Source organism: Triturus cristatus, chromosome 2_1, assembly GCF_964204655.1.
Source record: "Triturus cristatus chromosome 2_1, aTriCri1.1, whole genome shotgun sequence".
NCBI classification, from domain to species: domain Eukaryota; kingdom Metazoa; phylum Chordata; class Amphibia; order Caudata; family Salamandridae; genus Triturus; species Triturus cristatus.
In genome coordinates, this window is record NC_140581.1 from 1,151,375,851 (window position 1) to 1,151,392,463 (window position 16,613).

Below are 16,613 nucleotides of genomic sequence, written 5' to 3' on the forward strand. Positions count from 1 at the left end.
GCAATCCTGCCTGCTGTGAGGATGTGAATACAGCGCCTACGCCAAGACGGCAGCATCTGGATAATCAGTCTCTATGACAGTCAATAGTAAAAGAAAGACTATGAGCAGGAAGGCGAGGAAGGGGGGTGGCTGTCTTTGGGTGTAGGATTCGTGAGGGGCGTTACAGGCAAAACCTGTGAGACCACATTTGCAGATTTTCGCTCTTGGGGCCTAATTTACTAACGTTTTGTGAGTCAGTAATCAGAGGTAAACAGTTTAGGGACTGCTAAACAGGCTGTTTGAGATGTGCTAAAACTCTCCAAATGAGTGTTTCCTAAAATTGCACACTGCACCAAGCAACGATTTCTCATTTCAGTGAAAGAAATTACCGATTTGCTAATAGCAGATTCCACTATTTAGATTTATAAAACATTCACAGTTTGTTAAAACACTGTTTTGCACGTGCAAAATACCATGGATTTGAAACAGGTCGTAACCATGTGCAAAGTATAATAACAAGCATTTGCAATGCAATAGGTCTCGCCTTTGGGACCTTATATGTATTTAGCTATGCAGCACATTATCCTGGATGCTGAAACATCTACTGTTCTTTAACATTAGAAGAACTGCGTGACACGCCAGGCATGGGAACACACAGAGAGAAATATTGCCTTTCAGCGGGAAATGTCCAAAGCTTTGTTTTTAATATAAAATCAGGGCCTTCGGTGGTCATATCACTGAAAATACAAGATATGAAAAAAATATTATTGTCTACGGGTGCTCATGGAAGACAATTTCTATGGACTGAAATCTAGAGAATGCTAAAGTGATTCTGTTTCTTCTTTTTACTGACCTCGCTGGTCGTTTTCTATCAAGAAAGTTAAATAGAGGCAGTTGCAGAAAAATAAAAAAAAGAAAGTCCCTCAACAGAAAGCAGTTCTGGTATTTTACTAACTGCTTCTGGTTGTTTTCTATCAAGGCAGTTAAATAGAGGCAGTTGAACAGAAAAAACAGTCCCTAAGCAGAAGCAGACAAGTCCTAGGGCTGATCTCCAGAGCCCACAAAGTACATACACATATAAGTACATACTAAAGTATATAAGTATATACTAAAGTATATACAAGAGGTCTCGAATGCTGAACCTAAAAAGGGGCCCAAAATGCCTTAGCATCAGTCACAGTAGCTACTCTCTATGCTGTAGTGAAGAGGACACAAAGTCTAGGGACTCAACAAAGGAGGAGGAGAAGAAAAAGGATTTTCCGGCAGAGGGTGACTTTGCTTTACCAAAATGATGGAGGTGTATGCACGATACAGGTTTACCAAAGAGGATTTTTTTTGTTTGAATTATGAATTGGACCTTGTATTAAGTAAGCAGATACAGCGCAGTGTAGCAATACGTTCATATATTTAAGTGTTGTGTAGTATACATCTGCTAGCTACCAGTAGCTACCAATGCAGGTTGGAAATTGTGGTGGCTTTTGCCAAAGTAGTTTATGTAGTATTTTCTGCAATTTCCTCGAGACAATGCAGTCTAAAATGAATACCCACATTTTTCCCTTGCACCCCTGCAGAGTTAGAAAGTACCATAATCAACTTTTGTGCAGTAGCACATTTCCCTCAAGTGCTTGGTTTTGCAGATGGTACTCATATTTTAATTTGCCCTCCTCTGAGACAGAGTATGTGTATTATAACCGTAAAAGCCAACTTTCATTAAACATACAAGTTGTATGCAATACAAAAAGCCTGCTTATGGACCTTATTGCAAGATACTCTAGGCGCACTCATGACTGCTATATATTTAGACATTCTGGACTGTATGAGCAGCAATGCAGAGGGGAGTTTGGAGATGGAAGGCTTTTTTAATTAACATGACTGCCTACTTCTAAAAGAATATAACATTAGAAACACTAAATCAGTTGCCTAAATCTTTAGGTGACAGTGCACACTCCTTAAGGCCTTGGATTGCGACTCCATATTTACAACCTAGAGCCCCTAGACAAAGGAGATATAATGCTGTCCACAGACAAACAAGTAAAAAACCCTTGGTCTACTTAAAGACAGACTTAGATGACTGCATTAAAGTGGGATGTGCTGGAGTATGACCCTACAATATGCTGAGGGATTATTTCCACATAGGCAATGCTACACAACTTCGCTGTGCATAGGAGGCTATCCATGGACTCAGCAAGTAATGATTTTGAAGAGGAGAATGAAGAAATTCCCCCTCACTTGCTACCTCCAGGAACAGACACAGCAAGAACAACAAAGGGGCATGCACGTCAAAATGATCTCACTAATAACTATTTTTAATGTAAAGAAACATTTTGTTACAAAAGTTAATAAACACATAACAAAATGTGATGCATAGTAAACAAACATTATTCTGTCAATTCACAGATTAGATGGACACAATGTCCAATCATCCTTTATTTGACAACAAAAATGTTAGTTAGGATTGTTTTCAAAGTGAAATTAAGTAACTATTCTTTTGTACAATATAAGTCTTGCAAAGTTTATGTGACTATTTAAACCTTTGACGTTCACTACTTGGCCTTTGTAGAGAGTGCTAATTGTGACTTCCTTATCCTTCAACACTGTGGCTTCTAGTGTTCGAAGATGTGGCAGGCTCACCCATGGACATACTGGTCACACTTGAGCCCTCCTCAGTTTCACCAACAGACCTTGGTGGCCTATTTCCAACAATAGCAGTTTGAATTTCTTCCAGGGTGTTGGTTATTTGCCCAAAGCTATTTGAAACATCGCCACCAACGTATACTGACTCAACCTACATGTATCTGTTCTACTACACATTGTTGATGTCACTGTAGCCAACCTTTCCACAGAATGTACAAATGCTTATAGAAGATCGTTGATGTGCCTTTGTGGACATCTCTGTAGTCTTGTGCCATTTGAGGAGCCATAGGCCAGATGTACGGCATAAAATTGCATGCGCAAACGGGTTTGCGACCTGTTTTTGCATGCAATTATTGCCTGGGCCCTGTACTTACACTATTTTGCGAGTCGCAAATAATTTGCGACTCGCAAAATAGTGTATTGCGACTTGCTAGTAGGAAAGGGCGAGCCATGTATGAATGTTTTGTGACCGCAATTGCGGTCGCAAAACACTTGCAAATTACCGCCCTCTTCAAGAGGGTGGTAATGAAGTCGCAAATGGGAAGGGGTCCCTAGGGGACCCCTCAACCTTTGTGACTGGCTCCAAAGATATTTTTTAAGGGCTGGCAAATGTCTCAGGGACCACTGCCTGCCCTTAAAAAATTAAACGGAAATGTTTCATCTGTTTTTATTCAAATTCATCCTGTTTTCCTTTAACCCCTTCGCCGCGGCAGGAATTCCGCCGCGGCGCTGGTGGGGTTTGGGGGCAGTTGCGGGTCCGCTGTGCTCGTGACGGAACCACTCCGTCACGAGCCACGGTTGAGCTGTGCTCATGACGGAGTGGTTCCGTCACATCTCCGCCCACTGCGCTAATCGCCCGCACAGGTGGGGAATTAGCGCCGCATGGGCGGAGCGGCAGCCAACGGCCGCAGCATGACGGAACCACTCCGTCATGAGCACAGCGCAACCGTGGCTCATGACGGAGTGGTTCCGTCATGAGCGGGGAAGGGGTTAAGGAAAACGGGCTGCATTCAAAAATAAAAAAGTGCTTTATTTAAAAGCAGTCCCAGACATGGTGTTCTGCTGAGCCCAGCAGGCCACCATACCTGGGAGGACCTGTCATTCCCAATGGACTCTCAAATTGCGATAGGCTCATTAATATTCATGAGCCTCACAATTTGCGACCCCAATCAGAATCGCAAACAGTGTTAAACACACTGTTGTACATGCAAAATAGCGCCTCGGAAATTGCGAGTCGCAAAAGACTCGCAATCTGCGAGGTGCTATTTTGCGCTTTGTACATCTGGCCCCATATCTTTTATCGCCAAACTTAATTCCTCAAATCCTTCATTCATAACATCATTATCTTCTGTAATGGCTCTCTTTAATATTCATAGTCTTCTTTTAACTTAGATGTTGCTCTCTGTTGCTTGCTTTGTATTTTCATCATGGATTGCTCCAATGAATGAAATTGTGCAGGAGTAGGTGATGTGCAACGGATGTCTTCCCTCCTTGATCTCACTGTTTTCTAACAGGCTTTCTTCATGTATGCACCACAAGTACTGGTACTACCACAGTTAGTGTGTTGAACTGACTACTGTTTGTGTCAGTGGAAATGTTAATGACAGTTTCTGCCTGTTCTACTTCAGTGAGACATGATGTTTCACCCACATCCTGAGATTCAGGTTGGTAATTATTAGAAGGTTGATCTGTAGCAAGTGTGAAGAAATAAAATCATTTGTTTAATAGTGATGTAATTGTATTTTAAAAAGTATCATTACTTATATATGTTTTCTTCTTTACAGAGATTAGACATTTCAGCATCAATGATGGGGTTTTATTGTCAAAAAGCCTAGAAATATATTTGTCTGTCTGGAATGTATTTTTACACTATGAAAAATTGATGTATTTTTAAACAATGGTATGTTAAATTAAGTTCATTCATGTATTGTTGTTCAGTTATTAAATCAAAATTAACCTACACTATTATTATCATCTCTATTTGTTGAAGGATAGGCATAAGTTTAAAAAATAACTATATATACATTTTTTTTAATCAAACAACTAACATTGATGTAGGGACAAAGGTATCAATTGTAGATACACCAGAGATGGCTTCTTACTGCAAGATGGATTGTATCATTTCCTCCATTGGGATGGGTTGTGGTTCATGCCTCTTCTCTCCACCAGTTGCTGCCTCCTTCTTCTTTTGGTTTTCAACCTTCTCCTTTGTATGAGAGCAGAGGTCATACCACCTCTTGTGTGCTTATTCAACTGACCTTTTTGTCACTCCAACAGCATTAATTATGCCTCAAATTCTTATCCATAATTCTTTGTGGATGGTGGAACAGACAGGGAAACCATCCCAAAGACCCAGTCATGCTCTGTCGCACAATCCTTCACCAGAATCTCCAGCTTTGCATCATAAAAGTTTCATTTTTTACTTACTGAGCACTTCCTGCTGTGGCGCCTGGTTGGACATATCCAACAATTAAAGTGCTTGGCTGGTAGGCAAGCACTAACTGCTCTGCTGTTCCCGGCAAATAGACTTCCTGAAATGGGTGTATATCCTCATTACTATCAGGTGCAACGTCCACAAATTGCCATCAATTACAAACCACATTTGCCAATTCAGTATTTTGAAATACCAAGCCCTAAGCAATCAGTATTTGAAATAAATAAACATTTGTAAACCATCTTCAGTGTTTCTTATTTTGCGATTTGGTATTATTCGCAAATTAAGAATTGTTCAATTAGATTTTTATAAATCAGGGTCATGCTTAGATTCTTTCAATGTGGGACTGTATAGATTTGAAGCTTTAGTGGAATAATGATATGTAATCTAAAATATCTAATACTTTAATGAACTGATAAAGTAATTCATCAAGCCATATTGTGACAGAAGTACTTACAATTCCACTCAAGGTCGTGATCATAACTGGACACAGTTCATGTGATGGGATGGGAATGAGACCAAAACAAATGTCATGTTGCTGCTCTGTGTGGATTGCACCAGACTAATCTATTTGGTTAAACTCTTTTCCAGTGCACAAACATTTGTATGAGAGTTTTCACTGAAGCTTGATGAGTTTAATTTGGATTGGGTGGCAGTGAGGGAACAGCCCACATGGCTCACTGCTGAGCAATCTCAGGCCCGTCCCCCCTCATGAGATGTCACTGCCTGCAGAGCTTACGGATAAGAACACAAGGAACAACACTGGAAAGACACTGGTGGAGGTCGTTGTAGCAGCATGGGGTAAACATGAGATGAAGCCTGCAGTGGAGCCCTTTCCTAGGTGCTCTGCATTTTGTAGTATGCCAGAGTGGACCTGGGTATTGCCAACATTACAGATGCTGCTGAATTAATGAGGCAACGCTGTCCTGGCTATGGGCCTGTGGCCTGTTTGGAGTTGTAGATGGTGACGGCTCAACGTGGATTCAGCATGGAGGGATGAAGTGGGGAGCAGACAGGTGCCTCGCTGAGGTAAGGGAGACACTCTATATCAAGGAGTCGATGCAGTAGGTCTGCCCTTCCCAACAGAAGGTCTCTGTTTATTTTTTCTGCCCCCCATTTCTCTCCTCTAAACGTCATATTAGTTTCCATAGGTTACCCACTAGATTAACAATTCCAGCTATTAAGCAACCAAAGGGGATAATCATAAGTTCGGTGAGCGAAGCATGCAGCAGATTCTCCTGCTACGAGTACCACACCACTCAATCAAAAAGCCAAGAGGCGCAATGCGCAGGCACATCTTATTGCAGTACGGCTCAAAAAAGCTTCTTCACATAGAGGTAATTCACAAGCTAGCACTATGGAGTATGCATCCCCAGTGTTCCCAACTACTTCAGTTACCTATTTGAACATTGTACCTTCCCTGCATACTGTTAACATATGCTGATAATATTGACAATGCTGAGATCGTAAATCCCCCACAACCGGACATTTGCAAGAGTGGAGATGTGGACAGTCGATATGATTAGATAAGGGATTGCTGAGGAGAAGCAGAAAATGCAAACAATACTGATAAGGGGCTCAGGGACTAACCCCTATTCTCAAAATTCAAAAAACAGGAATAGAGAACATGACCACAGTTCCAGAGGGGCTCGGTCAGGTAGGATCACTACCAGCACCTGACGCAGTTGTAGCTGGATTGACATCGACATCGAATGATGCACAACCTTTCTTAAATAGACTACCAGATGTTCTGAGCTCTCTGCCTAAACCTATATTGAAATTAATACCCGGCCAGTCAAGGCAGGCAGGAAGTAATTACTGACCATGAAATGACACAGTCTGAAAATAACTCAAGTACTTCATTGGTTCAAGTGCCACTGTAAGGCGTTGCTCCAGTTGATCTATGTCCATTCCAGCATCTTCTTGAAATTATTTGGGCTGAAATCCAAAAATGTAAGACTTACCAGGCACAGAATCGCTGAGGTCCATCATAGGGTTGATAGGATTGAGGAAGTGATGCAAGAAATCCCAGAGAGAATTAAAGAGATCGAACAGAGAGTTTCCGACTAAGAGGACCGCTCTCTTAGCTGGGACGAGGATATCGATATCCTCCAGAAAAAACTGCAGGCCTCACAAATCAAGATGGACGAAATGGAGAACAATGCAAGGAGATCAAATTTGCTATTTGTTGGGATCCCTTAAGGGGACCAAACTCATTGATGGTCGTGAAAACCCGCTGCTGTACATGGAAACAATGATCAAAGAACATATACTGGAGAAAGCCCTTGAGGATCTTACCATAATGTTAGCTCACCGAGTTCCAGCGCAATGCACAACAAATGCAAAATACCCTCAAACAATGACTGTGAATTTTACCGATTATCGTATCAAGGAGACTAGCTTATCTGAAGCCATTCAAAATAATTTTTTTCTGTAAACCAATAAGGCACAAGCAGGGCATTTTCAGATATGTCAGCATTGGTGGCTCGTTGACGAAGGGATTTCATGGGGCTAATTGATCAATTTAAAAATGCTGAAGCACAGCCTTCAATTGTCCAACAATCCAAGCTCAAGATCATGCTTAAGGGACAATTTTATCTTTGCATTACCCCGAAAGAAATGCAAGAGGTTTTGTAGAAAGTTATGAAATAAGGAAAATGCACAGATGCTAAACTTAGAGAACTTGAAAGTGAACTGACGTTTGTACGATTCTTCTATGGGAAATGAGTCTCTAATATTTCTCACTGGTCACTTTTGTATTATCCACTTTCTTACTCTTTGACACATCATATTCAGTATTCAAATTCCCATGATATTAAGATCAGTATAGAGAGTAGGTCTATTGTACATTAGCACTTGGCACTTTGTAATGTTGTCTTCTACATATCAGCACATTGCACTTTGAAATGTTGTATTTGGCACTTGTCATTAAAACTTGCCATTGGGTTTAAAGGATGACATTTCCAGCCTAAATAGAAAATGGATATGTAAAAGGGCTTAGCATCGCCCCAGCTGGACGCCGTGGATGGGTAGGAAATTGGCTATATGCTAATCTAGAGATCGAATGCTTCTAGCATTTTTTATGTCTATATGGCTGGATTAATATATTTGCATTTTGTACAAACCATTTCTGAATTAGACACCTTTTCCATCTCTTTTTACAATGCTTCAAGATCCAGTGATGTGGGATTAGTGCAATGGTTTGATGTCAGAAAATTTCAAGTTTCCAATCACATAGTACTGTACGCAGCATTTAATACTTCAGAGTCTTACGATATTTAAGTGGGAGTGGCGAGCATTGGTATTTTAGCACCTAGCACTTTGAACTTAATACTTTGAAAAGATATATCTTTCACATGTTTTATTGAGTTTGCACTTTGACCTAAAGTATACACGCTCCAGCCTAAAAAAATAGTACTATGAAGGAGCTTGAGGGGGGAGGAGGCAAGAGAACATGACAATGATGCCATGTCAGGGCACCCGTAGCAACAAGGTGAGCTGAGGGAAAGGACCATGTGCACGCCTCTACTTCAGATTGAGCTGGAGTGGGGGAGGATTGGACAAGGGGGAGCAACGGTCAGGGGGGAGCTGCTTGGGTAGAGGGGAAGGAGGGTCAGAAGGATGCACTGGCAGAAAGAAAGAGAAGATGCATAACTAAGAGGTCCAAGGTAAATTTATTAACTGAGAAACTGGTGAACTATATCCAAGAGGCAGAAGGCAAGAGAGGTATCTCCCAGAATGATGATAATTTGCTTTAGTGGTTGTATGATCCAAAAAATCAATATAATTTCCTATAACAGCAATGGGCTTCTTAATAAGCAAAAAGCACTTGCAATACTGAATTGGCTAATGGCATTTAAACCAGAAGTGATCTTCCTGCATGAAACCCATTTTAAAGATAACCTTCTAAAATCCTTCACTCCCAAAAGATATTCACATGCCTTTTTTGCCTTGGCCTGGGCAGCTATAAGAGGGGTAGGTATTCTTCTGGCAAACACAGTAGACTGGAAAAACTGTGATGTTTTTAGGGATGGTAAGGGATGCTAGCTATGGGTAAAAGTGGTGATAAAGGGGAACATATTAATTTGATTAACTATTACGGCCTTGTCACTGATGACACAGAGCCATTAATTCAAATACATATTTTGGCAATGATGGCGGTATGTCCAATAATCTGGGGGAGGGACTTTAGCTTTCTTCAAAACCTTAGTTTAGATACATTGAATAGGTCAAACAATAAACTAAAACCTTGCACCCTCAGCACTCTAACTATGCTAAAGCATGACTTTGGAACAATAGATCCATGGTGTTTGGAGTATCCTTTAATGAAGGAATTCACGTGTTATTCACTGCAATTCTCCTCAGCATCCCATATTGATTTTTTCCTTCTAACTAGGTCAATTCAGTGCCAAATGTCTAGTATTAAAGTGAATGCATTTTCTGACCACTCTGTTATTTCAGTTTAAATTCAATTAAGAGCTGAAATAAAGAATTGATCTAGATGGCAAGTCAATTTTACACTACTCTCAGTTGCCATTTGGTTGGATCAGTGGTTCCCAAACCTTTCTGACCCGTGGCACCCTTGACCCATTTGCCATTGCCTGTGGCTCCCCACTGTTACTTTTTTGGAGGGTGGCTGGGATATAAGTCTGGCCTCTGGAGTACTTGCATTTTTCACCCTGAAAATAATTGGGATGAAACTGATGAAGGTATTATAATCATGTAGGCAGGGCGTTTCATATTACTAAGGCGGCGCCTATAATAAAATATTCCTAGTTACACTTCTTTGCCCATTTGAAACTTTTTTATCCCACTTACAGTGCTAGGTAGCACCCAAATGCACATAGGCCCCATTGCCAAAGTCTTTCTGTGCTTGAAGAATATTTGCCTGCACTTCCATTTCTACCCTTGTCACACATGCCAACACACCTGTGTCAGTAGGGTGGCTCAAGATTTTTTAAACCACATGCAGCTTTATTTTTGCTGTCTCCTCTCTAAAGAACAAGTTACTTACCTTCAGTAATGATATATCTGTAGGAGACATTGATTAGTTATATATTCCTTACCTTAGAATTACCCCCAGGCATCAGACTGGATCCGGAGGATTTTTTGTCAGCAGTACCCCTGCGCGTCAAAACGTGGCGTCGGTCAGCTCCGCGCTCGTCATTGGTGTCGTGGTTGCCGGAATGACGTTACGGTAGCTACTTAGATGCCGCCCTTGCGTGCTGACATCAGTTCTTTTATACGACGTTCCACTCCAGAAGCGTAGAGCCATGCTAGACACTGACCACTGGTGCACAAAACTAGGGCCCTGAAAGGGATTTCCTGACCCTAAAAGTCGGTTCGCAGAACGGGGAGGATGGGTGGGGCAGTAGGGAATCTATAACTAATCTATGTCTCTTACAGATATATCGTTACCGAAGGTAAGTAACTTGTTCATCTGAAAGAGACAATTAGTTATAGATTCCTTACCTTAGAATAGGTACCCCAGCAAAACCAACCCCGGAGTTGGGTCTGCGAACCAAGTTCACACCAGAAAGTCCTGGAGAACAGAACTGCCAAAGAAGCCGTCTCTCCGGGCTTGGCTGTCCAGGCAGTTGTGTTTCGTGAATGTGTGCACAGATGCCCACGTAGCTGCCTGACAGATGTAATTGATGGGGGACTTCTCGTCCCAAACAAGTGGCTGCTGCTGTCACCCTGGTGGAATGGGCGCGCAGTTCCACTGGAGGCTCCATCTTTGGCAAAGAGTAGCAAGATTTAATGCACAAAACGACCCACCTAGAGATGGTTCGTTTGAGCATGGCCTGACCTTTTTTGGCACCCATGTAGCCAACAAAGAGCTGGTCATCCACCCGGAATTGTTTGCTGCGATCTAAATAAAAGGAAAGCGCATATTTTGATCCAGACGGAGGAGCCGCTCTTCCTCCTTAGAAAGATGCGGAGGCGGAAAGAAGGTGGGCAAAGTGATGGTTTGACCAATGTGGAAAGAGGTAACCACCTTTGGAAGAAAGGAAGACCTGGTTCTAAGGACGACCTTGTCCGGATAAACAGCCAGAAACGGAGGTTTTGAAGAAAGGGTTAGCAGCTCACTCACCCTGCGAGCAGAGGTGATGGCAACCAGAAAAGCAGTTTTTAGAGTAAAAAGGCTGAAAGGACAGTTATGAAGCGGCTTAAAGGGAGCGCACATAAGATAGGTAAGAACCAAGTTCAAGTCCCACTGAGGCATTATGAAGGGAATAGGAGGAAAAAGATGAGTAATTCCCTTAAGGAAGCGATTTACAACAGGGGACTTGAAAAGGTAAGGCTGATCAGGAAGCCTAAGAAAAGCTGACATGGCTGAGAGATAGCCCTTAAGAGTGCCCAGAGCAAAGCCCTGCTAGGCCGAAGAAAGGAGGAACAAAGGAACCTCAGAAAGAGGGGCAAAAGGGGATCCACAGCCTTTGCTGCGCACCATGCCACAAATTTGTTCCATCTGCAGGCGTATACTGTCTTAGTGGAGGGACGCCTGGCTGCCAAGATAACATCACAGACTTCGGGAGGAAGGTCAAAGGCTGTCAACTGTCGACGCTCAATCTCCATGCAAGGAGGTGGAGACTGAACAGGTTCGGGTGGAGGACGGTCCCCTGCTGCTGCGACAGAAGATCCTCGCGAATAGGCAGCCGGCTCGGAGAATCGATGGCCATGTGTAACAGCTCAGGATACCAGACTCTTCATGCCCAATCCAGAGCCACAAGGATGACTTGGGCCCGGTCACGATTGATCTTTTTCAGCACTCTGGGCAGAAGTGGTATAGACGGGAAGGCGTATACAGACCATAACTCCACTCACTACAAAAAGCTTCGCCTAGCGAGTGCTGCCTTGGAAATTCCAACACGCAGAATTGCTGACATTGCGCGTCCTCTTCGGTGGTGAATAGATCTAACCAAGGCTCTCCCCACTGCTGAAAAAGACCTTGCTCAACCTCCGAGTGGAGACACCATTCGTGATCCATCATGCACCTGCGGCTGAGTTTGTCCGCCCTAGCGTTCAGTGAACCTGCAAGGTGTTGAACCACCAGGGATATGCCCTGATGTTCCAGCCATGTCCAGAGACGAAGGGCCTCTTGACATAGGGTCCCTGACCACACCCGCCTTGTTAGTTGCAGTACCACACAGCGGTGGTGTTGTCCGTGACCACCTGCACTACGCTTTCCTGGACAGAGGGAAGGAATGCCTTGAGTGAGAAACGAATCGCCCGGAGCTCCAGCAGGTTGATGGTGCTCTTGGACTCCGCCGGAGACCAGAGACCTCTGATCTCCACCTCTCCCTGGTGGCCGCCCCACCCTAGAAGTGATGCATCCGTCACCACCATGTACTCTGGTTGGAGAAGAGAGAGGGATCTGCGGTTCACCCAATCCTGGTTCGTTAGCCACCACTGCAATTGGCGTGCAGTGCCCTCCGAGATCTGGACGCAATCGGACAGGTTCCCCTGATGCTGCGCCCACAGGAACTTCAGGTCCCACTTCAGACCCCGCATATGCCATCTGACATGATCCACCAGCAGGATGCAGGATGCCATGAGACCCAGCAGCTGCAGGCTCACCCTGACAGAAACCCAGGATAGAGGCTGAAAGATCGGAATTATAGCTCCAATATCCCGGACTTGCTGCTCTGGAGGATAGACCCAAAACTGCGTCGTGTCCAGAACCACTCTGATGAAGAGAAGCTTCTGAGAGGGAGTCAGGTGTGACTTCGGCACATTGATAGATAACCCCAGCGAATGCAGAGGTTGGCCGTAGTCTGGAGAAGGGAGACAACAGCCTGGGATGAGCCCGCCTTCAACGGTCAATCGTCGAGATGGGGAAGACTGGAACCCCTGATTTGTGCAGATGAGCTGCGACCACCCCCATCACTTTCGTGAACACCCGAGGGACGCTGGTAAGGCCAAAGGGGAGCATGGTAAACTGAAAGTGCTTGTGGCCTACCGTGAACTACAAGTAGCGCCGGTGGGCAGGCAGGATGGGGATGGGAAAGTAAGCGTCCTGCAACTCCAACGCTACCATCCAGTCTCCAGGGTTGAGAGCAGACAGTCACAGGACCTGAGCTAGCTTCAACATTTTGAACTTCTCCTACGGAGGAAGCGGTTGACGTTCCTGAGATCCAAGATAGGACGCAGTGGTTCCCACGTCCACGGCCACGCAGGGGCTGAACAGCTTGCACCGGCCTGTGGCTCTGGGCGGAATGTGGCGGGGCACCCCTTCTGTAGCCACAAAAGGGGCAAAAGGCAGACTGCACAGGGTGAGTGTTAGAGAGGCCCAAGGACTTGACCGTAGCCCGAGAGTCCTTAAATCGCTCTATTGTGTTGTCTGCCTTGTCGCCGAACAGGCGACGGCCATCAAAGGGAAGCTTGGAGATCCCCTGGAAAACCAGTCAACCTCAGCCAGGCATAGTGTCGAAGGGATACCGATGTGGAAATCGTCCAGCCTAGCGAGTCGGCAGTGTCAAGTCCACAGCGAATGGTAAACTTGGCTGCATACCTCCCCTCGGCAACTTAATGGGAGAGTATGGCCCGGGCCTCCTCCACGTACTGGGGCAGCACCTGCGCAACCGTATCCCACACGGAGTGGGTGTAACATCCCAACAGACATGTGGTGTTTACCAACGGCAGTCCCAAGCTGGAGAAAAAAAACATCTTCTTCCCAAGGTGGTCCAGCTTTTTGGATTCCCTATCAGGTGGTGCGTTAGAGAATGCACCTTTGGACGTGGAGGCTTGGACCACCAAGCTTTCAGGGGAAGGGTGTTGGCAGAGGAAAGAGGGGTCGCCCGGAGTCGGGCGGTGGCGTAGGGCAATCATCCTATCCACAGGAGCCCCTGTGTTGGGCCTAGACCAGGTGCCCAAAAGTATGTTAGTGAGGGCTTCATTGAACAGCAACAAGGGCTCTGAAGAGCTCGAAGCCGGTTGAAGCACCTCTGTGAGGAGGTTAGTCCTCACTACCACCTTAGGTAGCTAGGGGTTGAGAGCCTTAGCCACCCTACGCAACACGTAAGTGTAAGACACTCCCTCCTCCGTCGCCACAGTAGGAGGAGACAACATGCCAAGATCTGGAGAAGTATCCAATCCACTGGCATCCCTCATCTCCTCTCGCCAGTCCAGATCATACTCTAACTGCTCAGTTAAAGGGTATCCAGACACCTCCAAGTCCTCCTCACCCTCCTCTGGTTGCCAATGTGGCCTAAAAGAACCAGAGTGGAACAAGGGCACAAAAGTACCCGTCGGCGCTAGATCCAGCGTCGGTCAACGTCGGTCTGACTCTGTGTCCATTTTGGGGGGGGGGGAGGCTGAGGTTGACGCTGGCTGGGGACACAACCGGCGTCGGCTGCGGATGTGGTGCCAGTGGAGTCAGCACCAGGATAGGTGTAGTCAGGTTGACCGGTGCCGATCGGGATCCAGGCTTGGATCCAAGGAGACCCTGCGGTGCTGGGACCGAAGCCATCAGTGTCGAAGGCCCAGGGCCCCCAGCTGAGTCCATGGGACCCGACTCAGTCAGGCTGCCCAAAGATGGCATGCATCACTTTGTAGAAACTCTGAAGCTGGGCAGGGGTCGCACCAGGTCCCGGGAAGGGAGGGAAACCTGCAGTCGACCCAGTGGGCTCCGCACGCAGAGCCGTGGGAAGGGCACCACCCGCATTCTTCATCGCGTCGGGCGATGGACGGAGAGAAGGCGAAGAGTGACGATGCTTCTTCGACTACTTCTTGTGCTTTGACTTACTGGAGGAGTGTGAAGACTTGGAAGAAGATTGGTGGTGCTGGTGGCTCCGCGACCAGGACCTCGAGTGGCGCTGAGCAGACTGCTGTGCATCGAGAAGCTATTGGGACCGTTCCCGCAAAGACTACAGATTCATGGTCTGGTAGTCGGGACATGACTTGGAGTCATGGTTGGGTTCCAGACAGAACAGGCACATGCGGTGCGGATCCGTCACCAACAACAACTGTCGGCAAGAACCGCAAGCTTTGAAACCGGGCATCCCTGATGTGCACCAGGAGTCGAAGACTCAAAAACGACGTCGACAAAAAGTCAGTCAAAAAGTGACTGGAGGTACTGCTCTCTCCAGAATCTGCGCTGGCTGGCATGGAAAAAGAAAGAACTGACCGACGCCACCTTTCGACGTGCAGGAGTACTGCTGACGAAAAATTCTCTGGATCCAGTCTGACACCTGAGGGTAATTCTAAGGTAAGAAATCTATAACTAATTGTCTCTTTCAGATATATGGTTACCTAAGGTAAGTAACTTGTTCTTTAGGGAGGTGATAGCAAAAATAAAGCTGCATGTGGTTGCTAAAATTGCCTCCAAATCGATGCAAGTAAAATAAATTCCTCTGATTTTTTTTTTTAAACGTCTCTTTTCCTTGCTTTCAAATGCTGTCATTATGCCGTATATGGTGTTTTACTTCCCTGTGCTCAAGGAGAGAGCAGGCCTGTCTGGAAATATGCGTGTACTGAAAGGAATGTGTACTGCCAGTACATACGATTCAAGTATCAATGTTAATCCTTAATAATACTTAGGGGCCGATTCCGATCTGGGTCGGAAAGCTTTCCGACTGAGCCAGATCCGGAGTGTTTTCTGACCGAGCCGGACTCCTGCAGTCTGACCGAGCGAGTACGATGCGGCCGCATGCTGCTGGACTCGGTTTGGTCGGAGTCCCATAGAAGTCAATGGGAGCCGGTCGTACGACGCGTACACGGGCTCCCATTGACTGAATGAGAGCCCATGGGAGCACAGGAGGAGATCCTTGGTTCTCCCCCTGTGTCTGAGTCGTAGGACTGCGGGTGACGGGAGGGTCCGACGCGGACCCCCCAAAGGCAGTTTCCTGGACGATTTGTGAGCCGTAAACTTCGGCTCGATCCGGCTGTCCGATGCGTGCATCGTAATGGCTCGGTCAGAATCCACCTCCATTGCACGAGACGGTTCGCTTACGGATGTGGCCTACGGAGCAGTTTGGATCTGGAAACAAGTCGATCTGAATTTCGCGTTGCTCGCATCGTAAATGCTCGCTCGTACAGCTGTACGAGTCGGTCGGTAAACACGCATACGGCTCGCACTCTTTACAGCCTGATCGCGCTCGGAGCCCTTCCGAGCAAGATCGGAATCGGCCCCTGAGTGCGTTTAATAGACAGGACAACTGTCATTTGGGAAAAAAACAAAATAAACCAGGCATCTTTTGCTTACATTGGGTGTGTTGGAATGTGGGGTTCCAGTGAAATATAGAGGTCATCGCACTCGACATGCCATCAATTAAGAACTACATTTACAGTTTCTGCATGGTCATTAAGTGCATCACAGCTTCTAACGCTTCTAGCTGCTGGGAGATTGAGGCCACATCAGATACTGTTAGTCAGTGCTTTTGAGAACAAACTGGATCTTTGCAGTGGCAGCAGTCCAGCCTTAACTAGCCAGTCTACCTCTCTTTTCCTTTCATATCAACAATCTGCAGCCATCGTGACGTGACATTCTACTCTCATGCCAAGCCTTGAAGTTAGTCCAACTAGTGGAGCAGATACGCCCCTTACATACATACAAAAATGAAAG